Source organism: Chiloscyllium punctatum, chromosome 26, assembly GCF_047496795.1.
Source record: "Chiloscyllium punctatum isolate Juve2018m chromosome 26, sChiPun1.3, whole genome shotgun sequence".
Taxonomy (NCBI): Eukaryota; Metazoa; Chordata; class Chondrichthyes; order Orectolobiformes; family Hemiscylliidae; genus Chiloscyllium; species Chiloscyllium punctatum.
In genome coordinates, this window is record NC_092764.1 from 55545924 (window position 1) to 55570592 (window position 24669).

A 24669-nucleotide genomic window follows, 5' to 3' on the forward strand; every position below is an offset into this window, starting at 1 on the left:
CTGCCATAACTTCTCACCCCTCTGCTACTAAGTCTCTCCTGAAACTATGAAACTTAAGATATCAGTTTGAAATAAATTAATTGTATATAGTCCTTAACCATAATGAACATGATTTTAATATTATCCATTGTTTTTGTACCTGATACAAAGATCTCACTGACTTCAGCTTTACACTTCAATTGCTTTGGGTGACCCATTTGTTACTTGCCATGTGTGATCTGCACAGTGTCTATTTTAAACTGTTGTGAAGATACACAGGAGTTCATATCACCTGCATAACTCATGGCTTACAGTAGAAGGCTTTTTGTTTAAAATGCATTTGTGAAAATTTGGGGCTGACTAATTTTAAATGTAGCATTTTGTGGCTGAGATTGTGTCCAGTGCATATGCAAGATATGATTTTTCATGTTTTAATTGGGCCAGTTCTATGTAGATTAGACTGGTGCACAAGTCTGATTTTAAGTGGTGTAAAGATGAAAAAGTTTAGGGAGAGAGTTTGAGCTTAGTCCTGACAGCAGAAGACATAACCAATGATTAGTGGCCAAAAAAAATCAAGAATGTTTAGAGACCAGAATTAGAGGAACACAAAAGTATCAGTGTTGTTGGGGCTAGAGAGGGATTACATTTTAATTTATCATGTCTGAAATTGGATTGACCAAATGTGGTAACTTGAGTGAATACCAGGAAAAACACTAAGAATGAAAGGTGCCAGATCTCTTTTTTTACAAATAAAACTACATGTTATCTAAAGTATCAAGAGGGAAGAAGCCTTGCATCTCCATGCAATTCTGGTTTCATTTGTAGTTGACCCAAGGGTAAATATTAACCATCTTACAAAATTAAGACAAGTTGTAAATTTTGAATGTAAACAGGAATTTTTTTCCTGCAGTCCAAATTCTTTGTTCCTACTTTATTTTTAATTTTTCTTGCTCTTTCTTTTGAGTTTTTTATTACTAACTTGCGTTTTATTTCCTTTTGTTGTGGTTTGATTTGAATGTCTTTTTTTTTGTCAACATCTCAATCCCACATTAAGAATTTCTCCCAAGTGAACTTGCTGTTCTCCCAGACCAAACTTCCTAAAAATATATATTTTAAAACAAAATCTAGATCCTAACTCTTTGCTAATTTAAAGATAAACACCAGGCATTGCATTCCGTATGGAATTTGGTCAGACTACCAATCTTGAAGTAAAACACATTTTTATTCATACACCATGGTTAAAACGCAACGATAGAATTGGAATAACAACTCTATTGGGAAACTTAATAGAATATTAGATTGATTATCAAAACAGTAACTGTTCCAACTTAATAACATTCCATCAACACCCCTTGGCAAAAGCAAATTCCATAAAATAGATTGTTACATGCAATTCTAGCAGCAGGAAGTGAACTCTAACTTTCAGCTGTAACAGAGGAACAACAATTTCCACCTCGCCATTTCAAGGCCCCAGCTGCAACTGTTGTTGGAAATCTAAAACTAAATATCCTGGTTCTGTGGGAGCTTGAGCCCATCCATTCAGACTGCTTTTATTGTTCCAACTTTTCAAAAAAAAAGTGAAACCAGCTGATTTTTGGCTTTGGAGCAGACACTCATCTGTCTCAAACTTTTTATTGAAAACAAAGGACAAAAAAACGCCACTTAAATCCATAGTATTGTCACATCTCTTTCTCTCTCTCTCTCTCTCTCTCCCTCTCTCTCGCGCGCGTGCGCTCTATATACAAAGATGGCTTCATTTTTAAAAGTCTTTACCCTTGCTATTACTATACAATACATAGGCAAAACATTGACTCTAATAATGAACGTTTATGTGCTTACAGTCTATTGTGTCAGGAAAGCTGAAATTTCCTTTGCTGTTTTGGATAGAAGTACCTGCTAGTGCCCTCTGAATAAATACAACTTTTGAAATACAAGTTGCTTGTCCCACCTTCTCTATACAGTCTTCCAAACATAGAATAGAAAATGACTGTACGTGGACTATTGTAAAATTATTGGGTACCATCTGGTTTTGGCATCCATTGGGTGAGCTCCATCAACACTGTTTGATTTGCATTGTCTTTGAGGCAGAGTCTGATCTCTGTTTGAACCTGCGTCACCTTAGAGAGTTACATCTGTGAGGATATTGCTTAATTGGAATGGTATTTCTGATATCTAAATCATGCATAATTGGATTAGTACTTCACAACTTAATCCCACATATCTCCTCATGTAACACTTCTTTTTTTTTTCTGGTCATTTTGATTTTTCCTCTGGAGGATAATTCAATTTATCTCCATTTTTCTCATTGCTCAATTTAATTTGAGGAATGTCTAGTTCTGAACTTGGCTCTACCCTCTTCCCACATTCTCTATTTTGCTTTTTCTTGACTATCAAAATACCTTTGAGCATATTTACATGACACACTTTTTCTACTTTCTATCTGGCGTTTTTAAAACAAATTGTTAATCTTATTGACTTTATATTTGAGAAGACCCAGTAAACCTTGCCTTTAAAGATTCACCTACCACTGGTAGTAATAAGAACACATTATCTCCACTAGCAAAACTGCAAATTTTTGGGGTTTTTTTTGTGCTCTACCCACACTAATCTTTCCCTAATATTTGAGACATAATGCAAATGTGCACTCTCTGAACTCTGACACACTGATTTACTCCTTTTTCAGTGGTCCTTTTCACCACCTGTCCAAACACTAATTTAAATATTCCGAATTTAGTTGCATCATCAGATGCAAAAAAGTACAAATGACAATGGGTGCAGAAGTAGGCCATTCTGCCCTTCGAGCCTGCACCACCATTCAATATGATCATGGCTGATCATCCTTAATCAGTATCCTGTTCCTGCCTTCTCTCCAGAACCCTTGAATTCCACAATCCTTGAGAGCTTTATGGGCGGCACAGTGGTTAGCACTGCTGCCTTACAGCGCCAGAGATCCGGGTTCAATTCCCGCCTCAGGCGACTGACTGTGTGGAGTTTGCACGTTCTCCTCGTGTCTGCATGGGTTTCCTCCGGGTGCTCTGGTTTCCTCCCACAGTCCAAAGATGTGAAGGTTAGGTGAATTGGCCATGCTAAATTGCCTGTAGTGTTAGGTAAGGGATAAATGTAGGGGTATGGGTGGGTTACGCTTCGGCGGGTTGGTGTGGACTTGTTGGGCTGAAGGGCCTGTTTCCACACTAATGTAATCTAATCTTTAAAAAAAAAGCTCTATCCAACTCTTTTTTTTTTTTTCTTAAATGAATCCAGAGACTGGGCCTCCACTGCCCTCTGGGGCAGAGCATTCCACACAGCCACCATTCTCTGGGTGAAGCAGTTTCTCCTCCTCTGTCCTAAATGGTCTACCCCATATTCTTAAGCTGTGTCCTCTGGTTCGGCACTCACCCATCAGCGGAAACATGTTTCCTGCCGCCAGAGTGTCCAATCCTTTAATAATCTTATGGCTCAATCATTCCCCCCCCCCCCCCCCCCCCCCCCCCACCAGCCTTCTAAACTCAAGGGTATACAAGCCTAGTCGCTCCAGTCTTTCAGTGTGAGGTAATCCTGCCATTCCAGGAATTGACCTAGTGAACCTACGCTGCACTCCCTCAATAGTCAGAATGTCTTTCCTCAAATTTGAAGACCAAAACTGCACACAGTACTCCAGGTGTGGTCTCACCAGGGCCCTGTACAGCTGCAGAAGAACCTCTTTGCTTCTATACTCAATCCCTCTTGTTATGAAGGCCAGCATGCTATTAGCCTTCTTCACTACCTGCTGTACCTGCATGCTTACCTTCATTGATTGGTGTACAAGAACACCCAGATCTCTCTGTACTGCCCCTTTACCTAAATTGATTTCATTTAGGTAGTAATCTGCCTTCCTGTTCTTGCCACCATACATTTATCCACATTAAACTGCATCTGCCATGCATCTGACCACTCACCTAACTTGTCCTGTAATCGCCCTGTAATCTCCTAACATCCTCATCACATCTCACCCTGCCACCCAGCTTCGTATCATCAGCAAATTTGCTAATGTTATTACTAATGCTATCTTCTATATCATTAACATATATTGTGAAAAATGGAATTCCGTTATCCCAATCCTCTGTATAGTTTTGACTTTAAGCCCTCAACACGGTCTTTAAAGTTTGATGCCACCATTCTAATGATTCATAAAGACCCTGTGATTCTGGATGGTATGCAGTGGATTTAAATTGTTGTATTCCTTAGCTATTCATAACTTTGGATAACTTGAATAACTTGGTGAAGTTTGACCCCTGATCTAATTATATCTCTGTGAATAGTCTGTAGCTAGTGTAAAAGAAAAAATTACTTGCTCTTCTACATTCCTTTTAGCTATGATACGGAGTAATAGAATGGCCTTTGGAAATCCAGTAGACATATCCACTAAGGTCAATAAATACGTATATTTCTACTTTGTTTTAAGTAGGGGTCCTATACAGTCAATTAAGACTCTTGCAAAAAGTAACTCAAATGCAGGAGTGGATGTGGAAAACTAAATGCCATTTGCTATTTACTTTTTCATAAATCCTGCGCTATTTTAAAAATTGTAAGTTAACAAATATTCACTGAAGGCATTTTTACCCTCCTCCGCCTCAGCCTCCGCGGCTTAGCTATCCTTCTTTAGTACCAAGTTAAAAATCTCACAACACTGGGTTATAGTCCAACAGGTTTAATTGGAAGCACACTAGCTTTCAGAGCGACGTTTCTTCAGGTGACAGTGGAGGGCTCAATCCTGACTCAATTTATAGCAAAAATTTAGTGTGATGTAACTGAAATTATACATTGAAAAATTGATTCTGTTAAGCCTTTCATCTGTTATAATACAGTGATAGTTTCACTTCTTTAATGTGCAAATCACAAAACTTTTCTTTTTAAAAAAAAAAGTTGCATTCTCTGGTTAGTTGTTAACAATGGTGATAGGTAGACAATATGTTAGTGTCTTTTTTAGTACCAGTATTTTTATCTTTAAAGTATAATTAGTGACAACCTGAACATAAGTTCATGGAAGAAATCTTTTGGTTACAAGTGTAGAGGTTGAATTAGTGCCACAGAGCACTCTAAATGAAAAAATAATCTTACTTCCATGGGGCTTTGAATAATTAAAAATTTCATTTGGGTTAAGACATTGTGAAAATTATTTATCTACCCCTAAAATTCATTCACACTAATAAAGTTTAGAATCATCAGAGCTAATAATTTCTTTAGTTTGATTGGGAAGATATTTGACATGGCTTCTCATCATTTGGCCTTGCTCTTGCATACCATTTGATTTCTTTAAACCTCTTCAGTATTGACACTGCTACAGTCAGGGTGTCCTGGGTTGAAGCTACAGTCCACAGACATGGTGTTTCTTCATTTTACTTGTCTTTTCTACCTGTAGGACCCTGTTGTGTACAAACTTGTCATTCCCTACATTAAAGCAAAGACTACAGGTCAAACGTATTACTAATTAACTGTGTGAAATGCTTTGGGTGTCTTGGAAATTTGTGCAAGGGATTACCTAAAATACAAAATAGTGAGATGGATCCTACTGAAATAAGGATTAGATGCTGTTACTTTGATGTAAAATTACAAGTTAGTTGCATTTCTTTGATTCATTTAGTTCCGGTGACCTTTTGTTATCTACACTATTTGTTGACCCAGCATTCACCAATATGCAGAAACTTCATCTAAGCTTGTGCTCCTGGAACACAGTCTGTCCAAATAAATACAAGCTTATATCGGGACAGACATGTGAAATGGATCTGTAATTTTACAGAAACTCAGATTAACAGGATAAATTGATTGAAATGGGACAAAATTATCTTACACAAAAATGTTTGAAAGGCTCCTGTACATTTTTTTTATTGCATAGGATAGAGTTGCTAAAAAGGCCAGCGTTTAGTATCTTTTCCTGATTGACCTAACCACTCTAGACCTGAGCAGTCATGTGAAGTAATTGTATCCACAATCCTCAGAGGAATTCTAGGATTTTAATTTCAAGAATGATTTCCAAGTCTGGGTGACACACCACTTAGAGATGGTCTTCCTATGCATCTTTATGTTCTCGACCGTACAGGGTATGGCTTTGTAAGGTGCTGTCAAGGACTTTGGTGAGCCTTGCAAATGGTACATACTGCTGCCACTGCACAGTGGGGTGTGCAGATGGGGTGCAGATCATTTAGGTTGGTTTATATTGGATGATGACAATTCTTGTGTTAGTGATACTCACCCAAGCAATGGAGTATATTCTATACACTCCTGAATTGTTCCCCTTTTTTTAGGCTTTGGAGGTGAGTTAATACAGCAGAATGTCCAGGCTTATGGCTTGTCTTATATCTGCAGTATTCTTACTTGTCCAGGTTAGTTTTTGTCAATGGTAACTCCCATGCTGTTGATATCCAATGGCATTAGTATTGCTGAATCCCCACCAGCAAAGTCAGATGGTTAGAACGTCTGAAGTTGGTTCTTGCTGGAGGTGATCATCGCTTGGCACTTGTGTGGCAAGATGTTACTTTACTTTCCACTTATTAGTTCAGGTCTTGCTGCATGCATGCATGTATAAGTGTGTGCTTTATTTTGCTATCAGAGGAGTTTCTATTTGCAGTATTCATTGCAATTCATCAGAAAATATTTCTATTTCTGACCTTTTGTGGAAAAAGTCTATGCATGGTTGAGCCTACACAATACACACTATACTGAAGAACTCCTGCAATGATTTTCTAGGACTCCGATGATTGGCCTCCTTCAACCATAATCATCTTGCTCGGTGCGAGGCATAACTCTCCTCCCATTGAGTTAGTTTGCTAAGGCTTTTCAATGCCATTACTTCGTCAGACGCTGTTTTGATAGAGGACAGTTCATCTCAACTCCCCTCTGAAAACTCAACTCTACCTTTTTTTTTGGCTCAAGGCTGTAAAGAAACCTGGGACAGAAATGCCCTTGGCAAAGTTTACATCAAATATGGGTGAGCAGGTTAAGTGCAATTTTATGCCATTGCATCACTACTGCTTTCAGTGTAAACTGTAGTAGTAATTGACCAAATTTGATTTCTTTCTCCTGTGAATGGGGCACATTTGATCCATTCTACACTTTGATAGGTTTGTGGTGTAGATGTCCTAGAACAGCTTTATACAGGGATGCAGGTAGTGCTACAACCAGTCTTCAGTACTACAGCCAGAATATTACCAATTCCCAGCCTTTTCTGCATCCACTGCCTTCAGCTGTTTCTGGATGTCACCAGGAGTGAATACAATTGGTTGAAAGCTGCCATCTGATACTGAGATTTTCAGGAAACAGGTATATTATCCAATCGTACTTTTGGCTGAAGATGATTGCAAATACTTCAGCATTTTCCTGTACAGTAAATTGCTGGATTTCCCTGTCATTTGAGGATGGGATTTTTGCAAAATTATTTGTTTAATTGTCCATTGCTGTTCATAAATTGGTATGACAGGGCTGCAGATCTTTGATCTGTTGGTTATGGAATTACTTGACTCTTCTATTGCATGCTTCTTACAAAAGATGAGCTTCACACTTTTTTTATTAGCAAATATTCAATATTCTCAAGATTACTGTGTAAGTGAAAATGTGTACTTTGGTTTCTGAATGATGTGCTGTCTATGGTATTCTGCACCACATTCCATTCAGTTTAGAGTGATAGATCACTTGATTCCATTATCGTGAATCGGTTGCTATGAGCAGTCAGATATGCATGTTGCCCAGTAATACGTGAAAGGAATACATTTTTGAAAAGCTATTCAGGTAAAAGAATGAAGAATGACTGGTTGGAATCATTCGGTCCAGCACTATCATTCAAGTAGTGATTCATAGATTAAATATTTGGAATAAATGCACTCCCTGCCTTGGAGTACAAAGAAATCAATCACTTACCACTTGGGTACTTAGTCAGCTTAGGCCCTTTTCCCTTGACTTGCATTTCTGCTTAGCTTTCAATTGAAGTTTTGGCTCTCCTTATTTTCGATGACAAATTCTGCAATATTTATTTAAATCCCAAGGACAAAATGTCTAGGTTACACACCTTCATTTAGACTTGTTTGAAATTCTTGTAACTCAGTGAGTCCTAACAATTTTGTTTTGTTTCTAAGGAAGTGACTTATCCCTGATAATATTTATCTCCAGTAACATGGTGAAAGGATTCAAAAATAAATCATTAAAGGAGAAATAGAAGTTCCTTGGATGGTGAGCTCATTGTTCCAGATCTGCATACTCATACCCCTATAATTTGTATTCTCTGACCCTCTTCCCTGTCTCCCACGCACACCAGTGAGAAGGACAGAATGCAATTCATTCCTGGGTGTTAACTATTCATCCTCTTGTGGCTGAGGTCACTCCTTCTCAATATTGCTCCTTGCTTGAGGCATTGTGACACAGTATAAACTCATCAAGAGTTGTAACGTTTTTACACAGCAATCTAAGCTCCTCTGGGATAATGGTAACTTGCACTTTTCACTACTTTTTATCTGCAAAGTTAATGGAAGCTGCAATACGAAACCAGCCTGCAGTTCACAAATCCATTATTTTCGTTTGTGCTTGTACAATGGCTCAGCATTTTCTTGTCACCCGGCACTTCTAAATCTGATTAATGCAATGTAAGATGTACTATTAGCAATGAACTGAAATCTGTATTTTGCTTTTCCTTCTCCTAATAACTTTAGAGGCCTCTTTGAGTGTGATCAGAGCTAACAATGCTTTTATGGGGGAATCAGTGTTCAGTTTGCTGACCTACTTATGTAATCCTTGTCAAGTCTCGAATAGTAGCTTTCTACCAGAAAGTGACAGAATTCATTACTTTCAAAACTGAAATGACTAAATGTTAAGAGGAGAAAACTTCAGAATATGGAGACCGCATGAAAATAGATTAAGTGGCTAACATTTGAGGATAAAAGTATCAACAGTGGGCAAAATGACCACCTTTTTTGATCTCACGTAAAGGAATGAAATGAAGATTTGACAGTTGTGACACCATCAGGCCAAGAAATAAAGAATTAGAGATGCATACTTGTTATGAAAGCCCCAATTCCCTTCTGTTTATAATCATTGTAGGTTATTTCCTAACTTCTGTTTAGTATGGGGTCACTTAAAAATACCAGTAGTTGACATGGATTTAAACATAGGATTATTTATTCGCTTGCTTGCTCCAAAAGATCTAAAACAACATCAATTGCACCAGACTCGAAGATAAATTGAAGATTGTATACTGCTACCACAAGTATGAAACCAAAAGAATGATTAGCAATTCATGGTCTCTAAGATTCCAGTGAAGAAGGATGCTTTCCCCCCCCTTTTAGATTTGTATTTCAGATAAGCTTAGATAACTGGGGTTGAATGACTTAATCAGATTAACTGCAGGGTTCCTTTTTTTTTTGAAGACCGTTGTTCAGCTCATGTGTACAGCTCATAGCTGTATCAAGAGATCCACTTTCTTGAGAAGTGAACTTGGAACTTTGGAATCCAGCAGGAGGCTTTTAAAAGACTTGTGAATGTTTTCCTGTTGGAAGGCAAAGGTGGTAAATCCATTTTTAAAATATTTTTAGCTAAAACAAGAAACAAGTGACAGAACTCTGATCTGGCAGCATCTATAAAGAGATTTAACAAGAGTCCAATATGACTACTTTGGAGTCACACTGAGTTGAAACTTAACTGTTTCACTTTCCATAGATGATGCCAAACTTGCGAAATCTACTCAGCACTTTGGATACTGGAGATTTGAAATAAAAAATACTGTGTATTTTTGCTTTCTTAGCAGCTGTTGTCTTGATATTCTACAGACCATCCCAGATCTTTTTGAGTTTTGGGATAAAAGGATTTCAGTATCATATAGCTAGTTTTAGAAAGGCCATTGATGTACAATTGAAGGTAAATGGTAGTTTTTCACACTTTGAGAACTGGTCTCATCAGCTTTTTTGTTTTTGTTACATTGCCAAGCTGGAAATAGAATGTAGGAATCTGTTGACTTTGTTTTGGGATAAGTTTCAAACAGTATCAGTGGTATGTTCCACAATTAATTGTTTAGCCCTGTCTAAGGAGAGATTTCACCTTATTACGATCGAGTTTGGTACTTCTCAGGAAGGTCTTTATGATCTGGATTGAAGTTGCATGGAAATAGTGCCTGATAAACTTGAGTTTTTTTGAAGAGGTGCTGAAAATAATTGAAGGCAGAGCAGTAGACTTTGTCTAATGGACTTTAGAAAAGTGTTCAACAAGGTTCTGCATGATAGATCACATTTGGATCCAGAGAGAGCTGGCCAATTGGATACCAAATTGGCTTGACAGGAGGTGGTGATAGAGGCCTGTGACCTTTCAGACTTGAGGCCTGTGACCAGCAGTGCACTGCAAAGACCCATCAGTGCTGAGTCCACTACCTTTCTTCATTTTTATATAAACGATTTGGATATGAATATAGGCATGGTTAGTAAGTTTGCAGATATGACTAAAGATTATTTGAGTATAATGGGACTTTGATCTGATGGGCCAGGGAGTAGCAGATCCAATTGAATTTAGGTAAAAATGCTGTGTTGTATTTTGATAAGGCAAACCAGGGGCACCACTTATACAGTTAATTATAGGGCCCTGGGAGTGTGACTGAATAAAGAGACCTTTGGGTGCTGGTGCATAGTTCCTTCAAAGTGGAATCACAGGTAGACAGGGTGGTGAAGAAGGCATTTGGCACTCTTGCATTCATTGGTCAGCATTTTGAGTATAGAAGTTGGGATCTCATGTGGCTGTATAGGACATTGGTGAGACCACTTTTAGAATACAGAACAACCTCTATTATCCAAACAAGATCTTAAGGTGCTGTAAAATGGTCTTCATTATCTGAACAATCAGTTATTCAAACAAAATACTTCCTGCCAGTCTTGTTCAGATAATCAAAGTTGTTCTGTAATGTGTACAATTTGGTTGTCCTTCAATGAAAAAGATCTTCAACTTGAGAGGGTTGCAGAAAAGACTTCAAAGGATGTTGTCAGGACTGGAGGGTTTGAATTCTATTGAGAGAATTCAAGGGGTTTCTTTCCCTGGAGCATTGAAGATTGATAGTAACCTTGTAGAGGTTAATAAAATCATGAGGGACAGGGATAGGGTGGTCTTTCCCCTATGATGGAGTTCAAAACTAGAGGGCAAAGATTTTAAAAAAGGACCTGAGTGGTAACACACCCATGAAGAGGGTCGCACATGTATAGAAAAAGCTGCCAGAAGAAGTAGAAGAGATAGGTACAATTTACAACATTTTAAAAGACATCCGAATGAGTATGTGAATATGAAGGGTTTAGTGGGATCTGGGCCAACCACTTCCTCTGGCAGCTCATTCCATACCCATATCACCCTCTGTGTGGAAAACGTTGCCCCTTAGGTCTTTTATATCTTTCCCCTCTCACCCTAAACCAATGCCCTCTAGTTCTGGACTCCCTGACCCCAGGGAAAAGACTGTCTACTTATCCTATCCATGCCCTTCATAATTTTGTAAACCTCTGAGGTCACCCCTCAGCCTCTGACGCTCCAGGGAAAACCGCCCCAGCCTGTTCAACCTCTCCCTATAGCTCAAATCCTCCAACCTTGGCAACATTCTTGTAAATCTTTACTGAACCCTTTCAAGTTTCAAACATCTTTCCAATAGGAAGGAGACCAGAATTGCACGCAATAAGAGGCATTTGGATGGGTATATGAATAGGAGGGATGTGGACTGGGTCCTAGTAGGTGAGACTAGATTGGGTTGGGATTCTGGTCGGCATGGACGGGTCAGACTGAAGGGTCTGTTTACATACTGTACATCTCTATGACTGTGACTCTAAATGCTGTCAAATGGAACTAGGTCAGAATAGGATGTCAGGTTGGCATGGACAAGTTGGACCAAAGGTTATGATTCTGACTGGCAAGTAAGGGAATTTCTAGGAAGGATAGGAGGGCAATGAGCAAACTCAAAGGCAATTCGCCTTTGTCTCAATTTGTGGAATACCAGTTGCTCTGTACAGTTGTTGAAGGAGGAAGACTGAAAATATTGGTGGGACGTTTGGCATGGTAGTGGAGGGTGGCATCAGTATTTGTAGCAATGAGTGGATTGGGAAGGAAGTTGGAAATGTTAGTCCCCACTGGGCATGCTAAGTGAGACATTCAGCAAGCTGGTTCAGTAGTGCAGTTGTGATGGCTGCTCATAAGATGACAATGATGTATGGATTGAACCTAGGATGATGACTGAGAAATAAAGTGAGGAGTACATAAGCATTAAGTATGTATTTAAGAGGGGAGAATTGAAAGTAGGAATGTTGATTAATAGAAAGGATCCTAGAAGTGATGGGTGTGTGGACTCCAGTTTGGAGCAGCACCAAAACATGCACATAAATAGGTGCAAGGAAGATCAAACTACACAGTTCTTGTATTATGTCAAGATTGCGATAGAGATCTTGGTGATTTATCAAGGATTCACAGGAAGTTCAAAGTTTGGCATAATCGGGGCAGTCCGTTTCAAACAATTTTCACAATCTGATATCCAGGTCTTGTTTTTGTTTGTTTTTTTTGCAAGTGAGAAATTTGAACAGTACTCTTACAGAATGCATTACTGGCAGTATTTCTGTGGATATGAACATCTTTAGATGTGCAGAATAGATTGTAAGATATGTGAAACATGAAAATGTTCATAAGACTGAGATCATCTTGAACAGAAATGCAGGTCAGAAGTGTCCAGATTTCAAACATGGAAGTGTGTGGAAGTTACAGTGATTTGAACTTAAGCTGCCACATCCTTCTCCTGGTCATCACTGAAAGTGAGGGCATGAAAAGGACACCAAGATAGGAGTAGCTTTTGAGGGATGTTTATTTTTAAAAAAACATAAAATATAAGTAGGAGTAGGCTTTTTAGCTCTTCTTGCCTGTTCTGCTTTCAGTATGATCATTCAACTCCGTACCCTCTTTTCTATCCATACCCTTTGGATCCCTTTAGCCATGAGATCTATATGTAACCCATTGAAAGTATACAATGTTTTGGCCTTAGCTATTTTGCTGGCCAAGAATTCCATAGGTTTGCCACTGAAGAAATTTTCTCCTTCTGTCAACCCCAAGTGACTTACCCCATATCCTACAAACTATGATCCTTTGGTTTTGGACATTTCCCCAGTCACCAGAAATTACTTTTCTGTGATTTTCTTTTTCATTCAATCACGGGATGTGGATTTCTCTGGCTAGGCCACAATTTATTGCTGAGTCAACCACCTTGCTGTGGGTTTGGAGACCTGAAGACCAGACCAGGTAAGGAAGCAGATTTTCTTTCCCAAAGGACACTAGTCAGATGGGTTTTTTGACAATTATTTCACTGACAACATTTGACCCTTCATTCCAGATTCATTACTGAATTCAAATTCCACCATTGGCGTGGTGGGATTTGAACCTGGGTCCCAGAACATTAGCTGAGTTTCTGGATTAATAATATAGTGACTATACTACTGTCATCGCCTTTCCTAATTTACTTCGTCTAGTCCTGTTTATTGCTACAGTTTCCTGGCAGCCAACGAGTATCCACATCCATACGCTACCTCAATCTCAAATGTTAATTTTATGAGAATCTCCTTTTGCGTTTGGGACCTTGTAAAGATTGTAAAGTCCCTGTGTTTTTCAACCATCAGAACTGGATTTCCACAACAATGGAAGCCCAGCTTTGGGTTAAATGTGGATCTTGATTGGGAACGCAAGTCAAACAGAAAGAAGCAGCATGTGGGTGAATTCGGGAGGGGAAAGGGCTGGTTTATAGGTCGGGGAGGAGGAAGGGCCACAACTGAAGTCATGGAGCAGGAGGGGTGCTAATCATGTCTCACGGGAAACCATATTAAATCTCCTGAAACTTATCTAGATTACAGGTGCCATTAATATTCTGATATTTAAAGTGAAACAATGTTAAAGGGAGTAACTTTAAACAAGGGGTGGTTGAACAGAATTATAGAACAAGGATCTCAGGAACAGCCAGGCTAGTAACTCTATGATCTGATATTCAGTCACATTCTGCACTTCCAGCTGTGTAATACAAACTATAAAGTGGACTCTGAGTTTAAAACCTTAAATGTTCCATGTACTTGTTGAGCAGCAAAATGTTTTCAGAAATGGAAAATTCCTTTCCTCCAATTGTTAATTCCTGCTTAAGAATGCTGGCTGACTTTGATGTTGTAAAGATATTTTATAGGTCACATTTGTGATCCATTATTTTTTTAAAATGCAGATGGATTTGGTTATGTTTTGGCACATTGCTAGACTGTTCTTCACTTAGCAAGAAGCATGTGCTAAAACATATGTAAAATTTAACAATGAAAGATTAGTATTTGGTTGTTGCATTGCAGTATCTATCGACTTTGACCTAAAGGTCATACTGGGCTTGGAGGCAACCAATTAATTTTAGTATAAGCCAACATATTCTAATTGAGTTACTTGATCAGCTGAATCATTTGGTAAACTTGCTTTGATAACAATAGCTGCACTTCAACATATGCCATATTGTCTCCTGACCATTTAGTGTCTGCAATGACACTGCAGATCCCTCAAAAACTGAAAGCAAATAAAGCTGTAATTTTTGTTTTTAGACTCCAATGAGCATTCACCTTATGGTTTAGAGTATCTTAGTCAGATACGATCACAAACCAACGGTTTAGGAAGGAGGATTGGTGTACGTTAAAGGGAACAACTTTGAAAATATAGAAATGAGTTCTGAAGGGAGTAGGAGTACAAGTAAAACAGGTAAAGTTTAAGTGTGAAAGACAGGAAGAGAAGTACAGAAAGTCAAATGAGAGAAAATAAAAGGAGCATTGGTGCTGCTAGAGCAGGTGATGCAAAGCCATGAATGGATGTGTAGATGACCATTGTAATCTCTTTACATTTTGAGTGATGGGGAATCTGTTTTGATTAGAAAGATGGGTAAAAGCAGAACAAAGCTAATTTAGTGACAAATTGTTGGATGAAAGGTCAACAAAGAATGTTAAACCTGTCAAAACTTTACATATCCAGTTTAAATTCCAGAGCAATTTTATTGTGTCAAAATAATCAGCTCTAGCAATGAACAGAAGTTAAAGTTCAAATCTGTTCACAATCACAGTGGCCAGGAAGTAGGATTCATTCCAGCAAAGAAACAGCAGCATCTAAGATCTTAGCTACTAGCTAGAGAGGAGACAAAAATCCCCACAATGTTATGAGAGAGAGATGGGCCAAATGCTGCCAAATGGGACTAGATTAATTTAGGATATCTGGTCGGCATGGTCCAGTTGGACTGAAGGGTCTGTTTCTGTGCTGTTCATCTCCATGACTTGACTCTGGGAAGGTCTGCTCATATTAAGTATCCAAGTGGCACTTAATGTCCTCCAGCCACTAAGTATCAAAGACGACAGGTGGAAATGCCATAAATAGAGAGCTGATGGCTAATCAAAGGCCAGCAGCAGTGTTGGACAACAGCATTGCGAGGGAGGCTGCTGCTGGAATGATGTTTGTTGGAAGTCCAGAGTCATGGAGGAATTTGGGCCATAGTAAATAACAAAGTCAAGGGACTGAATCTCAGTAGCACCCCCTTGCAAAAGCACCCCTCAATCAGGCAGAATATCTCTCAAACAAAGAACAACTCCTCTTCTTTTTACCCATTCCCAAACATGTGTGTATGCACATGTACTCTGGTTTACTTAGAGGTCAAAAGGCCTGTCCATTGAGTTAATAGCTGCATTAGAATGAGGCCTTTTATTTTAAAATAGTCATTAACTAATCACTTCTCAACTGGCAGGGCCAAAAGTCTAAAAGGGACATAATCCTGACAAAAATGAGAATGTGGCATTATTCAGGCGCATTAATGGAACTTGCCATGACACAGAGGCCATAAATTCCAAACATGTCAGCTGAAGATTCTTGACTCTTTTTTTTGGTCAGTTAGAGCTACACAGGATAATTTTGGATAAATAAACTTAAAAGACAATTACTTTAGTCCCATGGAACTGAAGAGTGGAGGGAATGCATTGGGGAATGACTCTTTGATTGTTATTGAACAAAAATGCACAAAGGTAAGACTTTTTTTTGTAGCTTTTGGTCAAAGTAGTTTGTTGTAAGCAAGTGCAGCCAGGGTGGATTGATATAAATGAAATTTTGGTAGAGGTGAGTACAGCTGGGTGATAATTAACACTTAAAATCTTGGTAGTTTGAAGATGGTGTAGTGAATGAAAAGGATAGATTTGGGGTATTTTTTTAACAATACCAATTTTATATATAAAATCATTTTGTGACTCGTCTACCTCTGTTTTTAGCAGCACTAGTTTGATGAAACAATAAAACTTCATTTTTCACTTGTAAAGAAACCATAAGTACATTTTGTAAAATGAAACCAAGAACTGTGGATACTGGACATCTGAAACAAACTGCTTAAGAAACTTACAAGGTCTGGCAGCATGTATGGAGGGGAAAACTGTTAAAGTTTTGAGTCTAGAAACCCTCCTTCAGAAGTTCAGGAGAAGGAACATTGGACTCTAAATATTTAACTTTTTTTCTCAATAAATACTGCCTGACCAGCTGCTAACATTCCATAGATTATATGTTACCAATGGAAAAAGAGGGGGAAAAGGTAATGTTTCTAGTCTTTTTTTTGTCAGATCAATACAGGTTGCAGTTTTGACTTGAAAAGATCAGTTGTTGGAGCCAAGCAGTTACCTAAGTGATTGCTAAAGCTGTAACTGTTTTATTAAGGTACTTTGTATTAATGCTCTATCGTAATCAACAGTTACAGCACAGAAGGAGCCTATTTGGTCCAACATATTTTTGCTGGCTCTCTGGAGGAAATATTCACCTGCCACCTTGTTCAAGGTTATGAAAAATCTTCCTTTTTCTGTTAACTCAATTCCATCTTGACTGCACTAATTGAAATTGCCTCCTCTGCCACCTTAAGCAGTGCATTAGATTCTAACTGTTTGCTGCATGAAGTTTATCCTCATACTACCAGTTACCTTAAATAATGTTCTCTTCCTTTTTTTCCACCAATGGGAACAGCTTTCTGTACTTTCTCTGTCCAGACCATTCCATGTTTTTAACTTTTTAAATCAAATCTCTTAACCTTCTCTTGTTGAATGGAAAAAGTATCTCTACTTCCACAATCTTCATGTTAACTGAAGATCTTCATTCCTGGAATCATTCTTGTGAAACTTTTTTTTGTTCTCTCTAATGCCTTCACATCCATCCTGAAGTCTTGTACCTAGAATTAGACACCAGACCATCAGAACTATAAGAATCAGGTGAGGGCAGATGGTAGGCAGAGAGAGACATACACACAGGGGTGCAGAGAGAGAGACATGGGGAAGAAAGGGGCTGCAGAGAGATGGGGGTACAGATTGGGGGTGGGGGGAGCAGAGAGGGGAAGGGAGGCAAAGAGACAGGAGCAGGGGGAGAGAGAGTGTGCATAAGGGAAGGGGAACAGTAAAAAAGAGGGCCGCAGAAAGATGGGGGCATAGATTGAGAGAGTGGGAGAGGCAAAGAGGGAGAGAAGTAGTGTAGGAGGAGGAGGAGAGAGGGGAAAGAGAATGAGATGGGGCACAAAGTGAGAGGGGGAGGGAGGGAGCACGTTTGATTCCAGCCTCTGGTGACTGTCTGTCTGTCCATGTAGAGCTTGCATGTTCTCCCCATATCTGTGTGGGTTTCCTCTGGGTGCTCCAGTTTCCTCCCACAGTCCGAAGATGTGCAGGTTAGATGAATGGGCCATGCTAAATTGCACATTGTGTTAGGTGCATTAGTCAGAAGGAAATATAGGTACGGGAATGAGTCTGAGTGGGTTACGCTTTGGAGGGTTGATATGGATTTGTTGGGCTGAAGGGCCTGTTTCCACACTGTAGGTAATCTAATCTAATCTAATCTAATGAAATCTAACCAAATATGAACCGGAGTAGACTATTCAGCCACTCAAGCCCACTCTGTCATTTATTTTCATTTGTTATTCACTTTTAAAAGACATTGATGCCATGTTCTTTGCATCCAGCAGAATTGAGATGTCTCAATATAATAGTTGTGATCATAGAATCCCTACAGTGTGGAAATAGGCCCATCTGACCCAACAAGTCCTCGCTGAACCTCCGTATTCAACCAGACCCATTCCTCTACCCTGTTACTCCTAACCTATACAGCCCTGAACACTCCGGGCAATTTAGCATGGCCAATTCACTTAACATGCACATCTTTGGACTGAGAGAGGAAACCCACGCAAGCACAGGGAGAATATGCAAACTCCCCACAGACAGTTACCAGTCTGTCATTTTAATAGAATCATGGCTGATCAGACAGTTGTCACTAGACTCCAACCCCCTTGAAATAATAAAGACCAACGTTTCATTAACTTTACGGATTATCTGCACCACTTGTTCTAGCTTTGTGTTTCATGCACAAGCACTGTCCAGTCCCTTTTTTGTATTGCAGCTTTCTGCAGTTTTTTTTCTCTAGTTAAATAATAGTCTATATTCTTTTGTTCTTCCTCCCAAATTGAAAACATTGCTTTTTCTCACATTCTACTACATTTGTCAACTTTTTGTTGTTAATATCTCTAAATTGTCTGAATCTCTCTTGCAAACCTGCCTTTTCACCTATTTTTTTTGGCATCTGCAAATTTACCTTCCCCTGAGCCAGTAATATATCTTGCAAACCGTTGTAGTTGCAGCACTGATCCTTGTGGAAACCCACTGGTCACAGTCCCCAAACTGAAAAAGAACCCCTTAACCCTACTTGTTGGTTTCCTACTCATTTTATCAAATTCTCTATCCATGTGAATATACTACCTCCTATACCATGGGCTCTTATGTGAGGTAACAACATTTTGTGAGGTACCTTGTTGAATGCTTTCTGTAAGTTCAAATAGAACACATCTATTGGTTCCCCTCCATCATTCTGGTTGAGACTTCCTCCAAAAAATCAAAAATAATTTGGACTGTATTTCCCATTCATGAAGCTATGCTGATTCTGTTTGACTAGATAGATTTTCAGAATGTTCTGCTTTTACTTCCTTAATTGATTCCAATATTTTTTTCCAATAATTGATGTTAGGCTAATCAGCCTGTAGTTATCCTCCCTTTTTTTTTGCCTACCTCCCTTTTTGAATAGGGGTGTCACATTAGTTTTTCAATCCTCTGGTATTTCTTCCAAATCCAATGCATTTTGGAGAATCACCGCCAATGCATCTGATATTTCTAGTTACCTGTTTTAGGATCCTGGGAGGTAAGCTACACAGGCCAGGGAACCTAGATGTCTTTAGCCCCCAGTTAATGTCACTAATATGACTGTTGTGGTGATAACTTAATTCCTTCCCTGTACTCTTCAATATTAGTGGGATGTTTGAAGCATCTTCCATCATAGAGATTGATGCAAAACCATCCTCTGCTTTATTAACTACTTCCCAACTGTACGACATTTGCATTTTATGCATATACAGAACAACCTCTGCTATCCAAACATCAATTATCCAAATTTGAACCGGTGCTGGTGGTGGGAGCAAGAACAAGGCTGCCATGGGGACCCTGTTCCTGCTGTTGTCACCGCCTCGGAAACCCTGTTCCCGTATCCAAACAATCAGTTATCCAAACAAAATACTCCCTGCCTGTCTAGTTTAGATAATTGAGGTTGTTCTGTATATACCAGGTCCAATTTCTCCTGCAACTTCTTTAGAATTGTGTCCCCTTTTGATTTTGTATTGTCTTGCCTTGTTCTTTCTAGCAAAATTAAAGCACTTCACGTTCTCATTTCTCTGTATTTCACATATCCCCTACCACTTGTCTGTCTATTTCAACCATCTGTATCCTGCACAATCCTTCTCAGTCACAATGTTTCCAGATTTTGTATTGTCCACCACTTTTTTTTTATTCTCAATCAACATCCAAGTAATTTTAATACATTATCAGGAACAGCAGGTCACTGGCCCCTTGGAACTCCAGTATAAACCTTTTTCAGTCTGAAAAATATCTATGGGTCTATGCAATGCCTTATCAACTGACTTTTGGAAGTCAATTTCCAGCCCATCATCAGCATTGTTTACATCAGCCATCCCTGCTAACTCATCAAAAACAACCCCAGCTGAAGACCTGTTTTTCCTAAACAAATTCAGCTGGCTTTCCTTGCCTTCATTTTGTTCAAATAATTTTTCATTTTGTCCGTAATTGTTGTTTGGATGCTTTCCACCACCAAAGTTAACCTTTCTGGCCTACAATTGCTCTGTTAGTCCTTGCCTGTTTCCTTTTTGGAACAAGGATGCAACATTTGCAATTTTGTCAGTCCTCTGGCATCAGATTTATGTTGAAGGCATGTATTTTGGCAGAGTAGCACCTCTAATTGATGTGATAGAGTTAACAAGACAGCAGTGTTTGTTGATTACCACAAGCTGCCTTTTTAATTTGGCTACTTTATTTTCCAAGATTCTAAAACATTTACTTAAACTTTATTGCATGTAGTAATCAAAAGACCACTCAAGTCAACTTAACTATTAACAAATTAATGGAATTTCACAACAATTCCAACCAGCAATGCCTCTGTATGTAGGTCTACTAAAGAACCCCAAAGTTGAATGCATATATAGGATTTTGTCTTGTGAAGTTTCTGATGTTACATTATTGATCTGCTCATATGCACAATGCTTATAATCCAACAGGTTTATATGAAATGATAAGCTTTGAGTGCTGCTCCTTCAGATGAAGAAGGTGCAGCACTCCAAAAGCTTTTGATATCAAATAAACATGTTGGTCTATAACCTGGTCTTGTGTGACTTCTGACCTTGTCTACCACAGTCCAACACCAGCATCTTCACAACCTGATTATTCTTCTGGAGGCATCAGGTCTGTAACTTGCTTTATCAGATGTAGTTTCCTTGTTCCTTATTACTTTTGACATTAACTGTCTCTTTGAAACAAAACTTTCCAGCAATTAATTTCTTTGCCTGTAGAGGGAATATCTGAGGTAAATCTTAACTTGCTACTTTGCATAATAATTGGTCACTTGTAAATGTTACCTTTCTCCCAGAAAGAGCGTATTTGTTACTTTAACTCTTCCTTTGCCGGGATGGTTAATTAGCATTGTTTTTAATTCCTTTAACGTTTTTCCTTTAACTGGTCAGGGATTGCAAGAATCAGCAATAGCTCTAATAAATGGTTTGAGGAAAAGGTTAAAGTTTTGAAGTTTACAGTACCACAGTCCCTCCTTAATCATAGCTTTTGTTAATGTTAAAAACAAATATAATTAGTCGTCATAATTTATAATTTTCCTCCATATTGGTTCATTTCCAAGTTAAGTTGCTGCACCATATATAACTTAAAATGCCTAACTTCATTACGCAGTATAGATATAAACAAACCAGGAATCAATAATTGACCTACAAAGGACAGTTTGGGGTCCATTCATATCGCACAGGAATTCAACAAGGTGGCCTTCTACCTCTCCCTCAAGGAGAGGTCTTCCCATATTATCCAATTTGCCACTAAGTATTAAAGTAAATAAATTACTTAAGAGGGTAATAAGCATGCCAAAAAATAGACTATTACAATAAATAACTCTGCTCTACTGATTCTGGTTTTAAGTTTCCAGAAAGAGTTACCTCTGATTCTTTCAATCCCTGAACAGTTAATAAAGTTTTGAAGTTTACCAAACAGATATCCATTTGTCTTCTATAATGCAAATGAAACAAACTCCCTGAAGGTTTTGGTTTGAACCATCAGCCTTTTCTTTTTCATATTTCTCAATGTTCACCGACAATCTAAGATCTGCTATCAACATTGTTTATAAACTTGTTTTTTTTATGTCCTGTCTCAATTTGTTGAACCTGAAATCTCCTTTTGGTGGGGGTGGCATGGAGGAAGTGACAACAATTTCCTAGTCTTTTGTTCTATATAACTTTACATATTGTATTACTGTTTCTTGCTAATGCTATCTGAGGCTCAAAAATATGGAGAAAGTGAGGACTGCAGATGCTGGAGATCAGAATCACGAGTGATGCTGGAAAAGCACAGCAGGTCAGGCAGCATCAAAAGCAGTAGAGTCGATGTTTTGGACTTGTCAGGAAAGGGTTATGCCCAAAACATCAACTCCTCCTCAGATGCTGCCTGACCTCTGTGTTTTTCCAGCCCCATTCTTTTCGACTGGTAAGTATGTCCATTTTTGTGCAAATAATAGGGTTCCTTACTCTAAACTTTTTTTAATAATTAAAAGTTGCAGTTATTGATATTTATCTCATTCTGACAAAGTCCCTATTCATTTTGGTCTGCTTGTCCGGGTTTAAGTACTTCAATGCAGACACTTGTGTAAAGACAGCAGTTGAACAGGAAACAATGGCATGCTCTTTTAATATATCAAGTGCTTTTCTCCTTTAACAAAAAGGATAGCAGCTACATTGAGTAGTTAGTTTAAATTGAATTTAGCTGTAGGTTGGACAGCAGTACTGAGTTTTTCCTGCTTTTATTTTGTATTTTATTTCCAGGATCTGCAATATTTTGCTTTTGTATTTGACTGTACCTCTCAATCTATAAATCTTCCTTCTGTCTTGAGTTATGTGCAATTTCACATCAGTGGATACAGCCACAAATATGCAAACCTTTAATGGACTAATATTCAATTATTCTATCTCCATTATGTTTGCTTTTTAAATTATCATGCCACATTTGTCTAAATACTGACTAGACTAATTCCATGTGGGGCCCTTTTTTGTTGATAAGGTAATTCTGTTCCATGCATTTGGTACTTGGGTTGTATTTGTAGGTGTTAAATGACACTTGTTTACATAAATTACCAAACTCCTCTGCCAGGCTGCACGTCTTTTAGCTTGCTATTTTTTGTATCATCCATTAATTCTGTTCCAGAACCCAAGTTTGTTTTTAAATTAACAATTGCAGAATTCGGGCATTGAACCTTTGAAGAATAGTGTTTCAATGTAGTTTGGCAAATTTTGAAATCAATGGTACCAAACTTGGACAAGTGGCAAACAGTGGGGATGATACAAATTTACTACATCACTGGTTAGCAGAATGGTCAAATCAGTGCGGATGGAATTTATTTCAGAAAATATAACGTGATAATTTTGACAGCAGAAATCGGGAGAACCAATAAAAACTTATGCATGTGCAGCTTTTGAAGGTAGCAGGACAGAATGTGAGAGATTAACAAAGCATATGGGATCTTGGGCTTCATAAATAGAGGCATTGAGTACCAAATGGGTACGTTATGCACAACCTTTCTAAATCTCTGGTTAGGATCTGACTTGAATATTGCATCTGATTTTAGTCAGCATAATTGATTTAGGAAGAGTGAATGTGTGCTTGAGAAGTTAAAAGGAAGTTTACAGCAGGGATGGGATATTTAGCACAGGGCTAGGTTGGAAAAGCACTTTGGAACAAACAACGTCGATTTTGAGAGCAGCATACACTTTGTCAGGTGTGCATTTGGTAGCATAGGAAAATCTTCCATTGACTAATAGTATGAGGACTATGGGACACAAGTTCTTCTTTTGGATAAGAACTGCAGGGGGGATGACGGTACTAATTTCAATATTTGAACATAATACAAATTTGAGTTGAGGGCAGTAATGTACTCCAAGCAGATGTAGGCTGGTGGGAATTATTGGATGTATGGTTGATGGAATTTTAATGCAGTGAAGTGATAACGTTTTTAGTTTCGAATTGTATCTTTTTTATTTTTTGAGTGCAGGAGTTGAAAGACTTGGAGTTGTGTGTATACGTATGACTTAAGTTTGGCAGCAAAGGTTGAGAAAGCAGTTAATAAGGCATTTTGAATTCTGGGCTTTATAAAAGGAGGATAAGAATACAAAAGCAGGAAAGTTATTTTTTAGCATCATAGGTGTTGTGTTGAGGGTCCAAAAAGTAGTCACCATGTAATAGATTAACTATTTAATTAATCAGAAATTCTTGACTATGCATCTTGCATTACTTTACTTCCCTCCCCCACAAGACATTCTATACTGATTTTTCTCAATTTTACCATCCAAATTTTAATTGAATGTGAATTATTTTATATTGTCAGACTTTACACTAACATAAATTGGAAAATAAAGCAATCTTTGTCAAAAGAAAAAGTTGAAGTGGCCTGGTAGACTAGCAATTTAGCAACGTTCTATCAACTCAAATGGTCAAGAGTTAAAGTCTCAAGCACTGCCTGTCACTTAAATCTAGTTAGTTTAGATTTTTAAGGCAGTCAAAAAGGCTACCAGAACAGTGTATAATATATACACACTCATCTGGGGATTGGTTGTTATGGTGTACAATCTGATTTGCTACTAGTGAAATCCGTGGGGAGGAAAAAGAATAAGGTCTATATATATAACAGTAGAACAGTTGTATAATCTCATCACAAATGTAACTGTCATCAATGTGCAATCTAAATTATGGCTCTTGATATCAAGGGTAACATGAGAGAATACTTTGTGCTAAGTATTTACATTCTTCTAGGTAGATGTAGGGAGAAGAGGGAAGAATGTGTAGGGGGATTCTAAAATTAAGCAGTCATGTTACGTAGCCATCTATTGAATGCCATGAAGATTTGTCATTGTTTCCTATTCTCCATTACCCCCTGTTTTTGAGAGAGAGGGTTAGCATTTCTTAGAATGATCAGATTCATTTTTAACAGGCATAGTTGCATCGCATTGTCTTGAAGGATAGCTTGTGCACTGAGAAAGGAGGTTTTTACAGTGAATTATGTCTT

General features: G+C 38.3%; 1 protein-coding gene across 1 annotated transcript in view; it reads left to right on the forward strand.

The window, feature by feature from the left end:
• pard6a (par-6 family cell polarity regulator alpha) overlaps positions 1–24669 on the forward strand; it is a 102055-nt gene that overhangs the window by 73989 nt on the left and 3397 nt on the right. The window lies entirely within an intron of this gene.